General features: G+C 37.8%; 1 non-coding gene across 1 annotated transcript; it reads right to left on the reverse strand.

Moving 5' to 3' along the window:
• Nucleotides 1-18,481: 18,481 nt before the first annotated feature.
• LOC126074119 (U6 spliceosomal RNA) lies at nucleotides 18,482-18,583 on the reverse strand. Its single transcript, XR_007516927.1, has one exon. It is a non-coding gene; the product is annotated as a U6 spliceosomal RNA (small nuclear RNA).

Genomic DNA, 18,583 nt, shown 5'->3' on the forward strand with positions numbered 1-18,583 from the left:
TCTGTGGCAACGACTGCCCCGCCCCTTCCGTTGAGCCCATTGGTCCTTTTCTGGAAAGCGAGCGCCAGCGCCTGTAGCTATTGGCGGGGGTGAGGAGGCGGGGCTTGGGAGAGGCCCTTTTTTTTGTCTGTTAGTTTTTATTTTGTGAAAAGGGCGCAACCTGTGTATAATTAACGAAAAGTGTTAGTTGAGCTCACCGAAAAAGGGAAATAAGGCCGATTAATTCCGAATATTAATTCCCAAAATATTAACGCTCCTGAAGAAACCCTGATCCAATACGAAGGCCTTTAGTCAATGGCTATTTAACATTTGAAAGGTGACTCTTCCTCTTCCGAACTGAGATAATTTGTAAGTGCAAAATGCACACTGATTTTGCATATAAAAAAAAAAGAATTGGAAAATATCCTAATTTTTGTATTGAATACACGTTGACATGATGGATATATAGGGTTAAATGAAATATATTATTAAAATTTAATTTTATTTCCTTTTACTATTTTACTATGACTACTAGAAAATTTAGTCACATTTATGACTCATTTCTATAGGACAGTGTTTGTCTAGAGGAATAAAGTAATAACAGTGAGTTATACGAAAAATCAGCAATGCCTTATAAATTCCTCAGGTGAAGTTGTTTCAGAATTTTCAAGACAAGACCAGCATTATAAGACTGGGAAGGAAAAGTTCTTCAGACAGCAGAAAGCTCTCTAGGGTTTGTGTGTTACGATGGCAGAACCACTGAAGCCCACATCTCCATAACACTTCTCAAGATCCAACTCCTTCCCAATCAATGTCTTCATTTTTCACATAACAGCTGGTGAAGCTGTTTATTCTGCTTACTTTTTAAGTCAGCTCTTCACAACATCAGTACTTGATTTGGATATGTCATGCCAGCAACTAATAAAGATAAAAGTGTAAGGCAATCATGGAAGCTCTGTGAACCTCTGAGCTTATCATATTTTTCTTTAAACATTCTGTTGTTGTTAGGTACCTTTTAGTCGGTTCTGACTCATAGTGACCCTATGTACAATAGAATGAAACACTGCCTGGCCCTGAGCCATCCTCACAATCATTATGCTTGAGCCCATTGTTGCAGCCACTGTGTCAGTCCATTTTATTGTGGGTCTTCCTCCTTTTCGCTAACCCTCTACTTTACCAAGCGTGATGTGCTTCATCAAGTACTGTTCCCTCCTGATAACATGTCCGAAGTATGTAAGACAAAGTCATCCTAGTGCAGTCATAAGTAGCAAACCCACCCCACAATATTTGTATTTTTCATTCCTGCCATAATAGATCTGTAGCCACTAGGTCCATCAAAGGCTTGTCTTCAATAACTAATTCATGAGTTTTAAATTGAGATATAATTTACATTCACTAAAGTTTTAAAGTGCACATATATTAAGTGTTCAGAATATGAGTTTTGACGATTGTATATACACGTGGAATCATTACCCAAATAAGATCTTGAATATTTACATCAACACAGAAAGTTTCCTTGTATGTTTTTCTCCAGTTAACCAAAACTACCCTCATACTCCCACACCGAAACAATTACTTTCTAATTCTTGTCACCATAGGTTACTTTCAAGCTGTACCAATGTACAACTCAATGGCACCTAACAACAACAAATAGGTTAATTTTGCCTGTCCTTAGTTTTACAGGATATGAGTTGGAATCAATCTGACGGCTATCGGTTTGGTTTTGGGTTTTTGATTTTCATAAATATGGAATTGTGCAGCATATATTCTTTTGTGTCTGGCTCCTTTCACCCAAAATAATATTTTTAGATCAACCCATGTTGCATGTATTAGTAGTTTGTTCCTTTTTATTACTGAATGTTGCCATTGTATGACTGTATTAGACTATATTACAATTTATTAATCAGTTCTGTTGTTGATAGACATGTAGGTTGTTTTCATTTATTGTAAGTAAGGCTGCTATAAACATTGTTGGAAAAGGTATTTTATGAACACATGTTTTCATTTTTCTTACTTAGTGGTGGAATTGCTAGATCATGGGGTATATATGTATATTTATAAGAAAATGCCAGCCCCATCTCCAAAGTGGTTGTGCCAGCAGCGTATGAAGGTTCCACTTGCTTCACATTCTTGTCAGTATTTGTTACAGCCACCTTTTTTATTTTAGCTATTCTTTTTTTTTCTAGTGGGTGTGAAAGGACCCCTGGTGGCGCAGTGGTTAAGTGCTTGACTGCTAACCCAAAGATGGCAGTTCAAACTCACCAATTGCTCCTCCGGAGAAAGATGTAGCAGTCTGTTTCCATAAAAATTACAGCCTTGGATAGCGTATGGGGCAGTTCTAGTCTGTCTTATAGGATTGCTGTGAGTCAAAATCCATTCAGCAGCAAAGAGTCAATGGCTTTAGTGGGTTTGAGGTGGTTATCTCATTGAGATTTTAATTTGCATTTCCCTGATAACTAATGATGCTGAGTGCCTTTTTTTTTTTATAGTTAGTGACCATCTGTATATCTTTTATGAAGTGTTGTTCAAGTCTTTTGTATCTTTTTTTATTGACTTTTATGTTCTGAAAAAGTCTTTTGTCAGATACATATAGTGAATATTTTCTCCCAGCCTGTATCTTGTCTATTCATTTTCTTAATGGTATTTTAATAAGCATAAACTTTAAATTTGGATACAATCTAAATTAATATTCTTCCTTTTATGGTTAGTGGTTCACCACTGCAAGTTTGTAAAGATATTCTGTGTTTTCTTCTAGAAGATTCATGATTCTAAGCTTTTATATTTAAGTCTATGATTCATCTTGAATTGATTTTTTATAAGGAATGAATTGGGGTCAAGGTTCATTTTGGTCTATACAGATATCCAGTTGTCCCACCACCATTTGTTTAAAAGATTTTCCCCCATTGAACTTACTTAGTGCTTTAGTTGAAAATGATTAGACCACATATGTGTGGGTCTATTTCCGGACTTTTCATTCTGTTCCAATAATCAGTAACCTAAATGTATGCCAATATCATATTCCCTTGATTACTGTATTTTTACTTAAGTGTTAAAATTACATTGTTGTTGTTAATTGCCATCAAGTCAGCTCTAACACATGGCGACCTTCTGTATAACAGAGTGAGGCATTGCCCAATGCTGTGACATCTTCACGATTGTTAGTATGTTTGAATCCACTTCTGCTGCTATTGTGTCAATCCAACTCACTGAGGGTCTCCCTCATTTTTGTTGGCCTCTACTTTACCAAACATAATGATCTTGTCTAGAATTTGGTCTTTCCTGATGATGTGTCCAAAGTAAGTGAGTCAAAGTCTCACCATCCTCACTTCTAAGGAACATTCTGGTTGTTTTTCTTTTGAGATTGATTTGTTCTTTTGGCAATCCACAGTATATTCAATATTCGTCCCCAACACCACAGTCCAAACACATCAGTTCTTCTGTCTTCCTTTTTCATTATCTGGCTTTCGCATGTTTATGATAAGGCCATGGCTTGGGTCAAATGCACCTTAGTCCTCAAAGTAACATCTTTAGACCTGATTTACTACAACAGTGATTGTCTACAGGGTAAGTCAAGCAAGGACTCTGCAAAGTCCTGGGGAACAGACAGACATCTCTTTTACTAGAGTAAATAGGTGCCTATTGTTGAAAGGAGGTCCTTACTAAAACGAAGCAGAAGGGCAACTACCCCAGTTCTGCACTAGCAATATACTTTGGGGGTGGGCTGGGGGTGGCATGGTGTTGGGTTGAGATGGATTATTATATAACGTAGTAGTTAACAGTAAGGCTTTGGAATCAGACCAACCTGTATTCATGTTTTCTAGGTACAAGTCTTAGGTAACTTAGTTTACTTTTTTGGACATTGTTTTTGTCATTAAAAATATTAAAGAGGGGGGTGGACCAAGATGGCAGAATAGACAGATGCTTTTGTCAACCCCTCTACAACAAAGACCCGAAAAAACAAGTGAAATGAGTATATCTGTGACAAGCTGGGAGCCCTGAGCATCAAAGGCAAGCTTAGACAATGAACTAAGGGGCAGGGGGAGGAAGAGGCCGTTCAGAAGTGGAGAGGACTTACCAAACCTGAATTGCAGGGAGCCCTCAGTCACCATTCCCAGAGTGGCTATGGCTGTGGCGGCAGTGGCAGGCTGGTCCTAGCGTTAGGCCACAGTTTCCTCAGGGAGAAGCAGCCAGCCACACAGCCCACTCACACCTCCGGAACCTGAGAAAAGTGTGCTCTCGGCAAAAGCTAAGTACTTGTGTATGTTTTACTACACACACACACACACACTCCCCCCCCGCCCCCAAGCTGGCTTCCGTGGCTGAATCACTGGGCCTGAGATAGACCCTGGTGAGCACCTAGAGCCATCCTCCCGGCCTTGGGGAAGGAAAGAACTTGAAACCAGGGGGAAAAGATAATTTGCTAGCTCCATTAACCAGGGGTGCTTAGGACAGAAGCGGCTCCTGTCCAGGCATAAACCATCCGTGAACCTTGAGCAACTTTCCCTTCTGGAGGGACCTGTGTGGACCTATTTCAGGAGAATAGGCCCTTGTTGGCCAACTCCAACCATTTCAGCTGTGCGGTGGAGAGGTGGGTGTTTGACATTTGCCATTGCTTTCCCTATTAAACAAGGTCCTCACCTATCCACAACAGGGACCTAAGGACTAGTAGCTCCACTCAGGTCACCCAGCCACCCGCAACAGGCATCCAAAGATAACTGGCACCTCCCAGTCCTTACAACCAAAAACTTTGGGTGCCCATGGCCCATCTGCAGAACCCACCCACCAGCACGCTGTAGGAGACAGAGATGCGTTTTCCTCAGAGACAATTGGGGGTCGGTTCTCAGCCCCCTACCTTGTTCAGAGCGTGACCCCCTGCTGCAATCAGATACCGGTATATACGCCAATTACCCCTGCCCCTCTAAGACTGTAGGACTGAGCCTATACCACACACTTGATATCAGCTACCTGGAAACCTGAGCTGAATTCATACAAGAAAACTGAATGGACTCCTAGACTGATATACCTGATAACAGCTCTAGCCAGCTGGGGACAGGACACCAGAGCTCCAAAGGTGAAAATAATCAAGCTAGCTCACTCAAGCAACCCCTGGGGTATACCAAAACAAAACAAGCAGCTATGACACAGTAAGCAAGCATAAACTAATACAATAACATATAGATGGCTCAGAGACAAGAGTAAATATCAAGTCATGTAAAGAAACAGGCCATGATCGCCTCAATGGGCTCTCAAAGAATCCAGGGATCTTTTACATGAAACTGCATTCCTGGAATTACCAGATGCAGAATACAAAAGTTAAATATACAGGACCCTTCAAGACATCAGGAAGGAAATGAGGCAATACGCAGAACAAGCTAAGGAACACAGATAAAGCAACTGAAGAAATTAGAAAGATTATTCAGAAACATAATGAAAAGTTTAATAAGCTAGAAAAATCCATAGGCAGCAATCAGAAATTCGTAAGATTAACAATAAAATTATAGAATTAGACAACTTAATAGAAAGTCAGAGGAGCAGAATTGAGCAAGTAGAAGCTAGAATTTCTGAACTCGAAGATAAATCACTTGGCACTAATATATTTGAAGAAAAATCACAAAAGAATTCAAAAAAAAAGAAAACTTAAGAATCATGTGGGACTCTATCAAGAGAAATAACCTACGAGTGATTGGAGTACCACAACAGGGAGGGATAACAGAAAATACGGACAGAATTGTTGAAGATTTGTTGGCAGAAAACTTCCCTGATGTCCTGAAAGATGAGAAGATATCTATCCAAGATGCTCATCGAACTACATATAAGGTAGATCTTAAAAGAAAGTCAGCAAGACATATTATAATTAAGCTTGCCAAAACCAAAGATAAAGAGACAATTATAAGAGCAGTGAGGGATAAAAGAAGTCACCTACAAAGGAGAGCCAATAAGAATAAGCTCGGACTACTCGGCAGAAACCATGCAGGCAAGAAGGCAACGGGATGACATATTTAAAAAACTGAAGGAAAAAAATTGCCTGCCAAGAATCATATATCCATCAAAACTGTGTCTTAAATATGAAGGTGAAATTAAGACATTTCCAGATAAACAAAAGTTGAGGGAATTCGTAAAAACCAAACCAAAACTACAAGAAATACTAAAGGGAGTTCTTTGGTTAGAAAATCAATAATATCAGGTATCAACCCAAGACTAGAACACTGGGCAGAGCAACCAGAAGTCAACCCAGACAGGGAAATGCAAAAAAACAAAGCAAGATTTTTTTTTTAAAAAAAAAAGCCCAACATAGGGCAATGGTGATGTTATTATATAAAAGAAGACAAAATAATAAAGAGGGACTAAGAAATGTAATCATACACCTTCCATATGGAGAGGAAAATACGGCAATACAAAGAAATAAAAGTTAGTTTTAAATTTAGAAAAATAGGGTAAATAATAAGGTAACCACAAAGGAGACAAACTATCCTACTCATCAAAAGAAAATACAAGGGAAAAGCACAGACTAAACAGAAACAAAATAAACAACAAATATGAGGAAAGGACAATATATAAAGAAAATCTCAGCACATAAAATGAAGTGGGAAAAAGAAACTGTCAACAACACACAAAAAAAGACATCAAAATGATAGCACTAAATTCATACCTATCCATAATTACCCTGAATGTAAATGGACTAAATGCACCAATAAAGAGACAGAGAGTGGCAGAATGGATTAAAAAACAAGACCCAGCTTTATGCTGCCTACAAGAGACACACCTTAGACTTAGAGACACAAACAAACTAAAACTCGAAGGATGGAAAAAAATATATCAAGCAAACAACAATCAAAAAACAGCAGGAGTGGCAATATTAATTTCCGAAAAAATAGACTTTAAAGTTAAATCCATCATGAAGGATAAGGAAGGACACTATATAATGATTAAAGGGACAATACACCAAGATGATATAGCCATAATAAATATTTATGCACCCAATGACAGGGCTGCAAGATACATAAAACAAACTCTATTAGCATTGAAAAGTGAGATAGACAGCTCCACAATAATAGTAGGAGGCTTCAACACACCACTTTTGGTGAAGGACAGGACATCCAGAAAGAAGCTCAATAAAGACACGGAAGATCTAAATGCCACAATCAACCAACTTGACCTCGTAGACATATACAGAACACTCCACCCAACAGTAACCAAGTATACTTTCTTTTCTAGTGCACGTGGAACATTCTCTAGAATAGACCACATATTAGGTCATAAAGCAAGCCTTAGCAGAATCCAAAACAATGAAATATTACAAAGCATCTTCTCTGACCATAAGGCCATAAAAGTGGAAATCAATAATAGGAAAAGCAGGGAAAAGAAATCAAAAACTTGGAGACCGAATAATACCCTGCTCAAAAAAGACTGGATTATAGAAGACATTAAGGATGGAAGAAAGAAATTCAAAGAATCCGATGAAAATTAAAACACTTCCTATCAGAACCATTGGGACACAGCAAAAGCGGTGCTCAGAGGCCAGTTTGTATCAATAAATGCACACATCCAAAAAGAAGAAAGGACTCGAATCAAAGAATTATCCCTACAACTTGAACAAATAGAGCAACAAAAGAAACCCACAGGCACCAGAAGAAAACAAATAATAAAAATTAGGGCAGAACTAAATGAAATAGAAAGCAAAAAAAACAATTGAAAGAATTAACAAGACCAAAAGCTGTTTTTTTGAAAAAATCAACAAAATTGATAAACCACTGGCCAAACTGACAAAAGAAAAACAGGAAAGGAAGCAAATAACCCAAATAAGAAATGAGATGGGCGATATTACAACAGGCCCAACTGAAATTAAGAGAATCATATCAGATTACCATGAAAAACTATACTCAAACAAATCTGAAAACCTAGAAGAAATGGATGAATTCCTAGAAACACACTACCTACCTAAACTAACACAAACAGAAGTAGAACAACTAAACAGGCCCATAACAAAAGAAGACATTGAAAAAGTAATCAAAAAACTCCCAACAAAAAAAAGCCCTTGTCCAGATGGCTTCACTGCAGAGTTCTACCAAACTTTCCACGAAGAGTTAACACTACTACTACTAAAGTTATTTCAGAGCATAGAAAAAATGGAGTACTACGAAACTCATTCTGTGAAGCCACCATATCCCTGATACCAAAACCAGGTAAAGACACCACAAGAAAAGAAAATTATAGACCTATATCCCTCATGAATGTAGATGCAAAAATCCTCAACAAAATTCTAGCCAATAGAATTCAACAACATATCAAAAAAATAATTCACCATGACCAAGTGGGATTCATACCAGGTATGCAGGGATGGTTCAACATTAGAAAAACAATGTAATCCAGCACATAAATAAAACAAAAGACAAGAATCACATGATTTTATCAATTGATGCAAAAAAGGCATTTGACAAAGTTCAACACCCATTTATAATAAAAACTCTCAGCAAAATAGGACTAGAAGGAAAATTTCTCAACATAATAAAGGGCATTTATACAAAGCCAACAGCCAACATCACCCTAATGGAGAGAGCCTGAAAACATTGCCACTGAGATCGGGAACCAGCCAAGGATGCCCTCTAACACCACTCTTATTCAACATTGTGCTAGAGGTCTTAGCCACCGCAATTGGGCTAGATAAAGACATAAAGGGCATCCAGGTTGGCAAGGAAGAAGTAAAAGCATCTCTATTTGCAGACGTCATGATCTTATACACAGAAAACCCTAAGGAATCCTCCAGAAAACTACTGAAACTAATAGAAGAGTTCAGCAGAGTATTGGGATACAAGATAAACATACAAAAATCAGTTTGATTCCTTTACACCAACAAAAAGAACATCGAAGAGGAAATCACCAAATCCATGCCATTTACAGTAGCCCCCAAGAAGACAAAATACTTAGGAATAAATCTTACCAGAGATGTAAAAGACTTATAGAAAAAAAAAACCACAGTACACTTCTCCAAGAAACCAAAAGAGACTCACGTAAGTGGAAGAACATACCTTGCTTGTGGATAGGAAGACTTAATATTATAAAAACGTGTATTCTACCGAAAGCGATCTATACATTTACTGCAATTCCGATCCAAACCCCAATGACATTCTTTAATGAGATGGAGAAACAAATCACCAACTTCATATGGAAGGGAAAGAGGCTCTGGATAAATAAGGCATTACTGAAAAAGAAGAACAAAGTAGGAGGCCTTACTTTACCTGATTTTAGAACCTATTCTACTGCTACAGTAGTCAAAACAGCCTGGTACTGGTACAACAACAGATACATGGACCAACGGAACAGAATTGATAATCCAGACATAAATCCATCCACATATGAGCAGCTGATATTTGACAAAGGCTCCAAAACAGTTAAATGGGGGAAAGATAGTCTTTTTTAACAAATGGTGCTGGCATAACTGGATATCCATCTGCAAAGAAATGAAACAAGACCCATACCTCACTCCATGCACAAGACTAACTCAAAATGGATCAAAGACCTAAATATAAAATCTAAAACGATAAAGATCATGGGACAAAAAATAGGGACAATGTTAGGAGCCCTAATACATGGCATAAACAGTATAGAAAACATTATAAAGAATGTAGAAGAAAAACTAGATAACTGGGAGCTCCTAAAATGCAAACACTTATGCTCATCCAAAGACTTTACTAAAAGAGTAAAAAGATTACCTACAGACTGGGAAAAAGTTTTTAGCTATGACATTTCTGATCAGCGCCTGATCTCTAAAATCTATATGATACTGCAAAAACTCAACTGCAAAAAGACAAGTAACACAATTAAAAAATGGGCAAAAGATATGAATAGACACTTCACTAAAGAAGCCATGAGGAAATGTTCATGATCATTAGCCATTAGAAAAATGCAGATCAAAACTACAATGAGATTTCATCTCACTCCAACAGAAGAAGGCTGGCATTAATCCAAAAAACACAAAATAATAAATGCTGGAGAGGCTGTAGAGAGATTGGAACACTTCTACACTGCTGGTGGGAATGTCAAATGGTACAACCACTTTGAAAATTGATTTAGGACTTCCTTAAAAAGCTAGAAATAATACTACCATACGATCCAGCAATCCCACTCCTTGAAATATGTCCTAGAGAAATAAGAGCCTTTACACGAACAGATATATGCACACCCATGTTTATTGCAGCACTGTTTACAATAGCAAAAAGATGGAAGCAACCAAGGTGCCCATCAACAGAGGAATGGATAAATAAATTATGGTATATTCACACAATGGAATACTACGCATCGATTAAGAACAGTGAGGAATCTGTGAAACATTTCATAACATGGAGGAACTTGGAAGGCATTATGCTGAGTGAAATTAGTCAGTTGCAAAAGGACAAATATTGTATAAGACCACTATTATAAGAACTTGAGAAATAGTTTAAACTGAGAAGAAAACATTCCTTTGTGGTTATGAGATGGGGGAGGGAGGGAGGGAGGGAGGGAGGGTGGGAGTGTTCACTAATTAGATAGTAGATAAGAACTAGTTTTTTTTTTTTTTTTTTTTAAGAACTAGTTTAGGTGAAGGGAAAGACAGCACACAAAACAGGGGAGGTCAGCACAATTGGACTAAACCAAAAGCAAAGAAGTTTCCTGAATAAACTGAATGCTTCGAAGGCCAGTGTAGCAGGGGCAGGGGTTTGGGGACCATGGTTTCAGGGGACATCTAAGTCAATTGGCATAATAAAATCTATTAAGAAAACATTCTGCGTCCCACTTTGAAGAGTGGTGTCTGGGGTCTTAAACGCTAGCAAGCAGCCATCTAAGATGCATCAATTGGTCGCAACCCCCCAGGATCAAAGGAGAATGAAGAACACCAAGGACACAAGGCGATTACGAGCCCAAGAGACAGAAAGCGCCACATGAACCAGCGACTACATCATCCTGAGACCAGAAGAACTAAATGGTGTCCGGCTACAACCAATGACTGCCCTGACAGGGAACACAACAGAGAACCCCTGATTGAGCAGGAGAGCAGTGGGATGCAGACCCCAAATTCTCGTAAGACCAGACTTAATGGTCTGACTGAGACTGGAAGGACCCCGGTGGTCATGGCCCCCAGACCTTCTGTTAGCCCAGGACAGGAACCATTCCCGAAGCCAACTCTTCAGACATGGATTGGACTGTATGATGGGTTAGAGAGGGATGCTGGTGAGGACGAGTTTCTTGGATCAGGCGGACACTTGAGACTATGTTGGCATCTCCTGCCTGGAGGGGAGATGAGAGGGTGGAGGGTGTTAAAAGCCGGTGAAATGGACAGGAAAAGAGAGAGTGCAGGGAGAGAGCGGGCTGTCTCATTAGTGGGAGAGTAATTGGGAGTGTGTAGCAAGGGGTATACGGTTTTTTGTGTGAGAGACTGACTTGATTTGTAAACTTTCACTTAAAGCACAATAAAAATTATTAAGAAAAAATATTAAAGGATAATTTTACTCATCTGATAGGATTGTTGTGATGTCTGAGGTCATATTTTTTGATAACTGTTAAGTGCCCTATAAATGGTAAGTTTTAATAAGCAGTGATTGTTTTAAAGTGCAAAGTCCATGATTTAAAATCAAGAATGATCATCTGTTTTCATCCAGGTATTTTCCATGGAAGTTGGAAATTTTGAAAAAAGGAAAATAGCATATGTGACCCTACTTTTCATTATGAACTACAAATGATTCCAGTAATTGCCATAGCCTGCAAAAATCCAGAATGTTTAGCCAGTTAAATAAACACTTTCAAAATTTAGCCCAAGCTGTAGTATATGTTCAGTGTCTACACTCAAGGAAATTATTACCTCATGTATGAAACATTTAATATATTACACAGCCAATTTTTAGATCAGAAAATAAAACTGCTTATTCTTATGTTTCAAACTCAATATTTTATCTTCTGGGACATTGGTATTTCTTTGTCTGACCAAGGAAATTAACTCATGTATGGAATACTTAATATATTACATAGGCAATTTTTAGATCAGAAAATAACACTGCTTATTCTTGTGTTTTAAACTCAATATTCTAACTTCTGGGACATTAGTATTTCTTTGGCTGACCAAGGGAAAATGATGCCTGAGTATGAAATTTCCTTTTTAAAATATATTACTGTTTGGTTCTGTTTAGCTATTAAACACCTTAACAATATAAAGTAAGCAATTTAAGTCTCATGGCATAAAGATGCCATGTGGTCATAGAGCATATACCAAACCAAAAAACCAAACCCAGTGCCATCGAGCTGATCCTGACTCATAGCGACCCTATAGGACAGAGTAGAACTACCCCGTAGAGTTTCCAAGGAGCGTTTGGCAGATTCGAACTACTGACCCTTTGGTTAGCAGCCGTAGCACTTAACCACTACGCCACCAGGGTTTCCATAGAACATAAAAACCCACTGCGGTCGAGTCGATTCTGACTCATAGCGACCCTATAGGACAGAGTAGAACTGCCCCGTAGAGTTTCCAAGGAGCGCCGGTGGATTTGAACTGCCAACCTTTAGGTTAGCAGCTGTAGCACTTAACCACTACACCACCATAGAGCATAGAGACACTATTTTATTCTGGTATTGCTTGAAAATTCACTAATGTACCCAGAAATTAATTTGATAGTTAACCATTTAAGGAAGCCGCAGAAAATCATGGACTCCTAGGTACCAAATATGAAGACAGCTATTCACTAGAAGATAGAATGTGATCCTTTAGAGACATAAGCTTAAATAGAAATTAGCATAGTGAGCACATGAGAAAGGCTCACAAAAGCTAGAGAATTAGCATTGATTTTTCTCCTTTTTTTTAACAAAACAAAACAGGCTTGTCTACTTTGGACAGGCATTTTTCAGTAGGTCTTTTTTCCCCTTCCTTGTTGAGGCCAAACAAGATTTTTTGTCTGGAAGAGAAAATCAGTCAGTGATCAAAATTTTGCATTGGGGCTGAAAATACTACTAATTTGTTCATCAAGATATCATTTAGTTTATAGATTAAGCCAATTTATGTGCATGTTTCCAAACATTGATTGGCACTTTCTGAAAATGCCAGTGCTATTTTCTGAAGTATCTTTTTTACTTAATAGTTGTGGACTGGCAGTAACAGGATACCCAACTAAAGATGGCTTAAATAATAGGAGCTTTCACTGCTTCACACAGTAAGACCTTAGCAGTCCTGGGGTTGGCTCAGCAGCCACCAGTGTCATCAGGGCCCCAAGCTCTTCTTACCTTTCAGCTTTATTACCCTTTGCTTGTTAGCTGCCCTCCTCAACTTTCACCTTACAGTCACAGAGGCTGCCTCAGCTTCTGGCACCATTACAGGAAAAAGGGAGGGGGTGGATCTTTCTAGACATTTCTCCTTTTTTTAGGGAGAAAAGTCTTTTCCATAAACCGTAGCAACACTGCCACCTCCTTCTCCTGTAGCTCCCTTCTGCCAACAGAGTATTCCTTAGACCCTGTTGGCCAGGGTCAGGTTAAATACTCATGCCCCAACATGAGGGAGGTTTGGAAAAATGAGCATTGGGCATTTTTGGCTTCTGAAGTGGAAGATGAATTCTGCCTGCAAGAAGGAAGGAAGGAGAATGGCTACTGGATAGGCAACTAACAATGTCTGTCATGGTGCCTAAACAGATGCCACACACACCAAAGAAAGGCCATAAATGATAGAGATTAACATTTATTAAGCTCTTACTGTGACCTAGACACAGTTTTAATCTTTACACATAGTATTTCATTTCACACCAATTTTACAGATGCAGAAACTAAGGCATGGAAATATTTAATAATTTGTGAAAGGCTACATAGCTAGGAAGAGGCAGAGCTAGGATTTCAATCCAGGACATCTAACTCCAAAGCCCAATCTTTTAACCATTTAACCACTGCTTCTACATGATTATGGCAATGCAAGATTATAAGGTGAATGGCAATAAAATGTATATGACTGAAAGGAATACAGAAATGGCGGAAATAATATTTTTGCTTTACATTTCAGTAAGTAACTTACAATGCATGACTCAGTGTTATACTCTATATGACAGTCTATCCAAGAGGAGATAAAACATGTATGTGAGAAAATGACTTTAGGGAAAGTTGACACTAAAAATATTCATTCTTTTATTTTTGGCTACAAAAGACAAAATGTACCCTAAAAAGTTTCTTTTCAAAAACTTGTCAGTTATATGTGACCATTGATTTTAAAATACTCTTAATATTTTAAAAATAATACTTGATCTTGGCTAAAATGTATCACCCATTGTACATTTTTTGTTTTTATGTTTTTAGTAACCAATTACAGCATTATATTAAGGAATTGATTGGTTTTTCCTTTTTCCTAGTTACATGAATCCCTACTCAAAAACATCACACTATCTAATAGAGAAAAAAAAAAAAAAAACTATATAGTAAAAGAGGCATACTAACAATGAAAAGTTATTCCCCAGTTTTTCTCAAGGAGAATAGAAAAAGGCAGAGGAAAAAGTACTCATATGGGAGACACACAAAAAGAATTGGTAAGTAAATACTAGTTTAGAAAAAGGAGATCAAAGACCACCTCAGTTTAAGCAGGGGCCTTCAGTAGAATGTTAAAGCAAGCCATAGCCAAAAATCTTGAGGAAAAAAAATTCACAATAAGAGGTTATTCAAGAACACGGGATCAAGGCGGAGTGTTAGGGAATAACTCTGGGACCTTGGCCATGCCCAGCTAGTTAAAGGGAAAATACCAACTTGAAAATAGTAATGACAAGTCACAAGGAAATGAATGGTAGAGGAGTAAATATGTTGACTTTGACTTCAGAGGAGAAGAAATAGGAGCTGGAGTAGCTTTTGAAGGTATTTGGGAAGATGAGTGTCTAAGTCAGAATAGTCATTAAAAACTTTGGCCAGGGAGAGGCAGAACCAAGGTGTAGATAAAGAACTTTCAAATGGAGAGGAAGTCAAGGTGATTATCAAGGAATAAAAGACTGGTTCAAACTTAGGAAGATAAAGGTAAATTTCAAGGTAACCACAAAGAAAATTAATAGACCTACTTACCAAAATAAAGAAAAACAAAGTCTCAGTAAACAAAATCTACAATAAGGAAAGAAACAAAAAGAAATTTCACAACCAAAAGGAACTCAGCACAGGAAAGTAACAAAACAAAGAAAACATCAGCATCACAAAAAAAAAAAACCCAAAAACACTACAGAATGATAGCAATAAACTCACACCTATCGATAATCACACAATGTAAATGGCTTAAATGCATCCATAAAGAGAGAGTGACAGAATGGATTAAAAAAAGAAAAAAAAAAAAAAAAAGCACTACAGAATGATAGCAATAAACTCACAGCTATTGATAATCATAAAATGTAAATGGCTTAAACGCACCCATAAAGAGTGACAGAATGGATTAAAAAAAAAGATAGTGATCCACCAATACGCTATCTACAAGAGATACACCTCAGACATAAATATACTAAAAATCAAAGGATGACAAAAATATATATCAAGCAAACAGCAACCAAAAAAGAGCAGAAGTGGCAATACTAATCTCAGATAAAATAGACTATAAGACAATATTCACCATAAAAGACAAGGAACAATCCACCATGATGACATAACCATAATAAATATCTATGTACCCAACAACAGGGCTCCAAAACATATAAAACAAATTCTGACAGCACTGAAAAGAAAAATTGACAGTTCCACATTAATAGTAGATGACTTCAACACACCACTCTCTGTAAAGGACAGGGCATCTAGAAAGAAATTTAGCAAAGATACAGAAGATCTAAAGGCCACAATCAACCATCGTGATCTCATAAACGTATATAGAATATACCACCCAACAGCAGCAAAGCATATATTCTCCAATGCACATGAAACATTCTCCAAAATAGACCACATCTTAGGCCACAAAGCAACAGTCAAAACATTGAGATAATACAAAGCATCTTTTCTGATCACAATGCCATAGAAGTAGAAATTAGTAACAGGAAGAGCAAGGAAAAAAATCAAGTACATGGAAACTGAATAACACCTTGCTTAAAAACCACCAGGTAATAGAAAAAAATCAAAGATGGAATCAAAAAAACCTGGGATCAAATAAGAATGAAAACACAGGATACCAAAACCTATGGGACAGAGCTAAGATAGTGCTCAGAGGTCAATTTTTAGCAATAGGCACATCAAAAAAGAAGAAAGAGACAAAATCAAACCATTAGCCCTACAACTTTACCTAGCATGATGTTCTTCTCCAGGGATTGGTATCTCTTGATAACATATCCAAAGAACATGAGACAAAGTATCCCCATCCTTGCTTCTAAAGAGCGTTCTGGCTGTACTCCTTCCGAGACAGATTTGTTCATTCTTCTGGCAGTCTACGGTATATTCAATATTCTTTACCAACACCGTAATTCAAAGGCATCAATTCTTCTTCAGTAGCCTTTATTCATTGTCGAGCTTTCACATGCATATGAGGTGATTGAAAATATGGCTTGGGTCAGGCGTACCTTAGTCCTCAAAGTGACATCATTGCTTTTTAATGCTTCAAAGAGGTCTTTTGCAGCAGATTCGCCTAATGCAATACATCATTTGATTTCCTGACCAAAACTTCCATGGACATAGATTGTGGATCCAAGTAAAATTAAATCCTTGACAACTTCAGTATTTTCTCTCTTTATCATGATGCTGCTTCTTGGTCTAGTTGTGAGTTTTGTTTTCTTTATTTTGAGGTGTAATCCACCCTGAAAGTTGTAGTCTTTGATCTTCATCAGAAAGTGCTTCAAGTCCTCTTCACTTTCAGCAAGCAAGGTTGTGTCATCTGCACATCACAAGTTGTTAATGAGTCTTCTTCCAATCCTGATACTGCGTTTTTCTTCACATAGTCCAACATCTTGGGTTGTTTGCTCAGAAAAGATACAACCCTGATGCACATCTTTCCTGTTTTTTAGTATCTCCTTGTTCTGTTCACAGGACTGCCTCTTGCTCTATGTATAGGTTCCTCATGAGCACAAGTGTTCTGGAATTCCCATTCTTTTCAATGTTATCCATACTTTGTTATGATCCACAGTAGAAAGCCTTAGCAAAATCAGTAAAACAGTTAAACATCATTCTGATATTCTCTGCTTTCGGCCAAGATCCATCTGACATCAGCAATGATATCCCTTGTTCCACGTCCTCTTCTGAATCCTGCTTCAATTTCTGGCAGTCCCCTGTTGATGTACTGCTGGAACTGCTTTTGAATGATCTTCAGCAAAATTTTACTTGTGTGTGATATTAATGATATTGTTTGATAATTTCTGCATTCTGTTGGATCACCTTTCTTGGGAATGGGCACAAATATGGATCTCTCTCAGTCGGTTGGCCAGGTAGCTGTCTTCCAAATTTCTTGGTTTAAACAAGTGAGCACCTCCAGTGCTGCATCCTTTTGTTGAAACATCTCAGTTGGTATTCCGTCAATTCCTAGAGCCTTGTTTTTTCACCAATGCCTTAGGTGCAGGTTGGACCTCTTCCTTCAATACCATTGATTCTTGATCATATGCTACCTCCAGAAATGGCTGAACACTGACCAATTATTTTTGGTACAGTGACTCTGTGTATTCCTTCCATCTTCTTTTGATGCATCCTATGTCATTCAATATTTTACTCATAGAATTCTTCAGTATTGTAACTTGAGGCTTGAATTTTTTCTTCAGTTCTTTCAGCTTGAGAAATGCCGCAGGTGTTCTTCCCTTTAGGTTTTCTAATTCCAGGTCTTTGTACATTTCATTATAACACTTTACTTTGTCTTCTCAAATCTGTTCAGCTCTTTTGTGTGATCCTTTCTTCATTTCATTTTAGCTACTCTACATTCGAGACAAGTTTCAGAGTCTCTTCTGATACCCATTTCGATCTTTTCTTTCTTTCCTGTCTTTTTAATGGCCTTTCCTTTCTTCATGTATGATGTCCTTGATGTCATCCCACAACTCACCAGTCATTCACGTTCAATGTGTCAGATCTATTCTTGAGGTAGCCTCTAAATTCAGGTGGGATAAACTCTAGTTTGTATTTTGGCTCTCATCGACTTGGTCTAATTTTCCTCAGCTTCAGCTTAAACTTGAATATGAGCAATAGATGGTTTGTTCCTCTGTCAGCCCCTGGCCTTGTTCTGACTGATGATATTAAGCTTCTCTATAGTCTGTTTCCATAGATGTAGTCAATTTGATTCCTCCGTATTCCATTCAGCTAGGTCCATGTGGATAGTCACTGTTTATGTTGCTGAAAAAGGTATTTGCAGTGAAAAAGTCACTGGTCTTGCAAAATTCTATCATGTGACCTCCGGCATCATTTTTTTTTTTCATAGTTGACAGAGGTTTGTCTTTTTTTTTTTTTTTGTATTTTAGATGAGGGTTTACAGAGCAAATTAGTTTCACATTAAACAATTAATACACATATTGTTTTGTGACATTGGTTGCCACCCCCATGACATGTCAACATATCCCCTTCTCAACCTTGGGATCCCCATTAGAAAAATATGGAATACTTCATGGCTTTTTGTGTCATCCTTGTGCAGGGGCCCTGCTATTCTTCTCGTATCATTCCAATTTTAGTATGTGCTGCTGAAGTGAGC

The sequence above is a fragment of the Elephas maximus genome, chromosome 3, assembly GCF_024166365.1.
Source record: "Elephas maximus indicus isolate mEleMax1 chromosome 3, mEleMax1 primary haplotype, whole genome shotgun sequence".
NCBI classification, from domain to species: Eukaryota; Metazoa; Chordata; class Mammalia; order Proboscidea; family Elephantidae; genus Elephas; species Elephas maximus.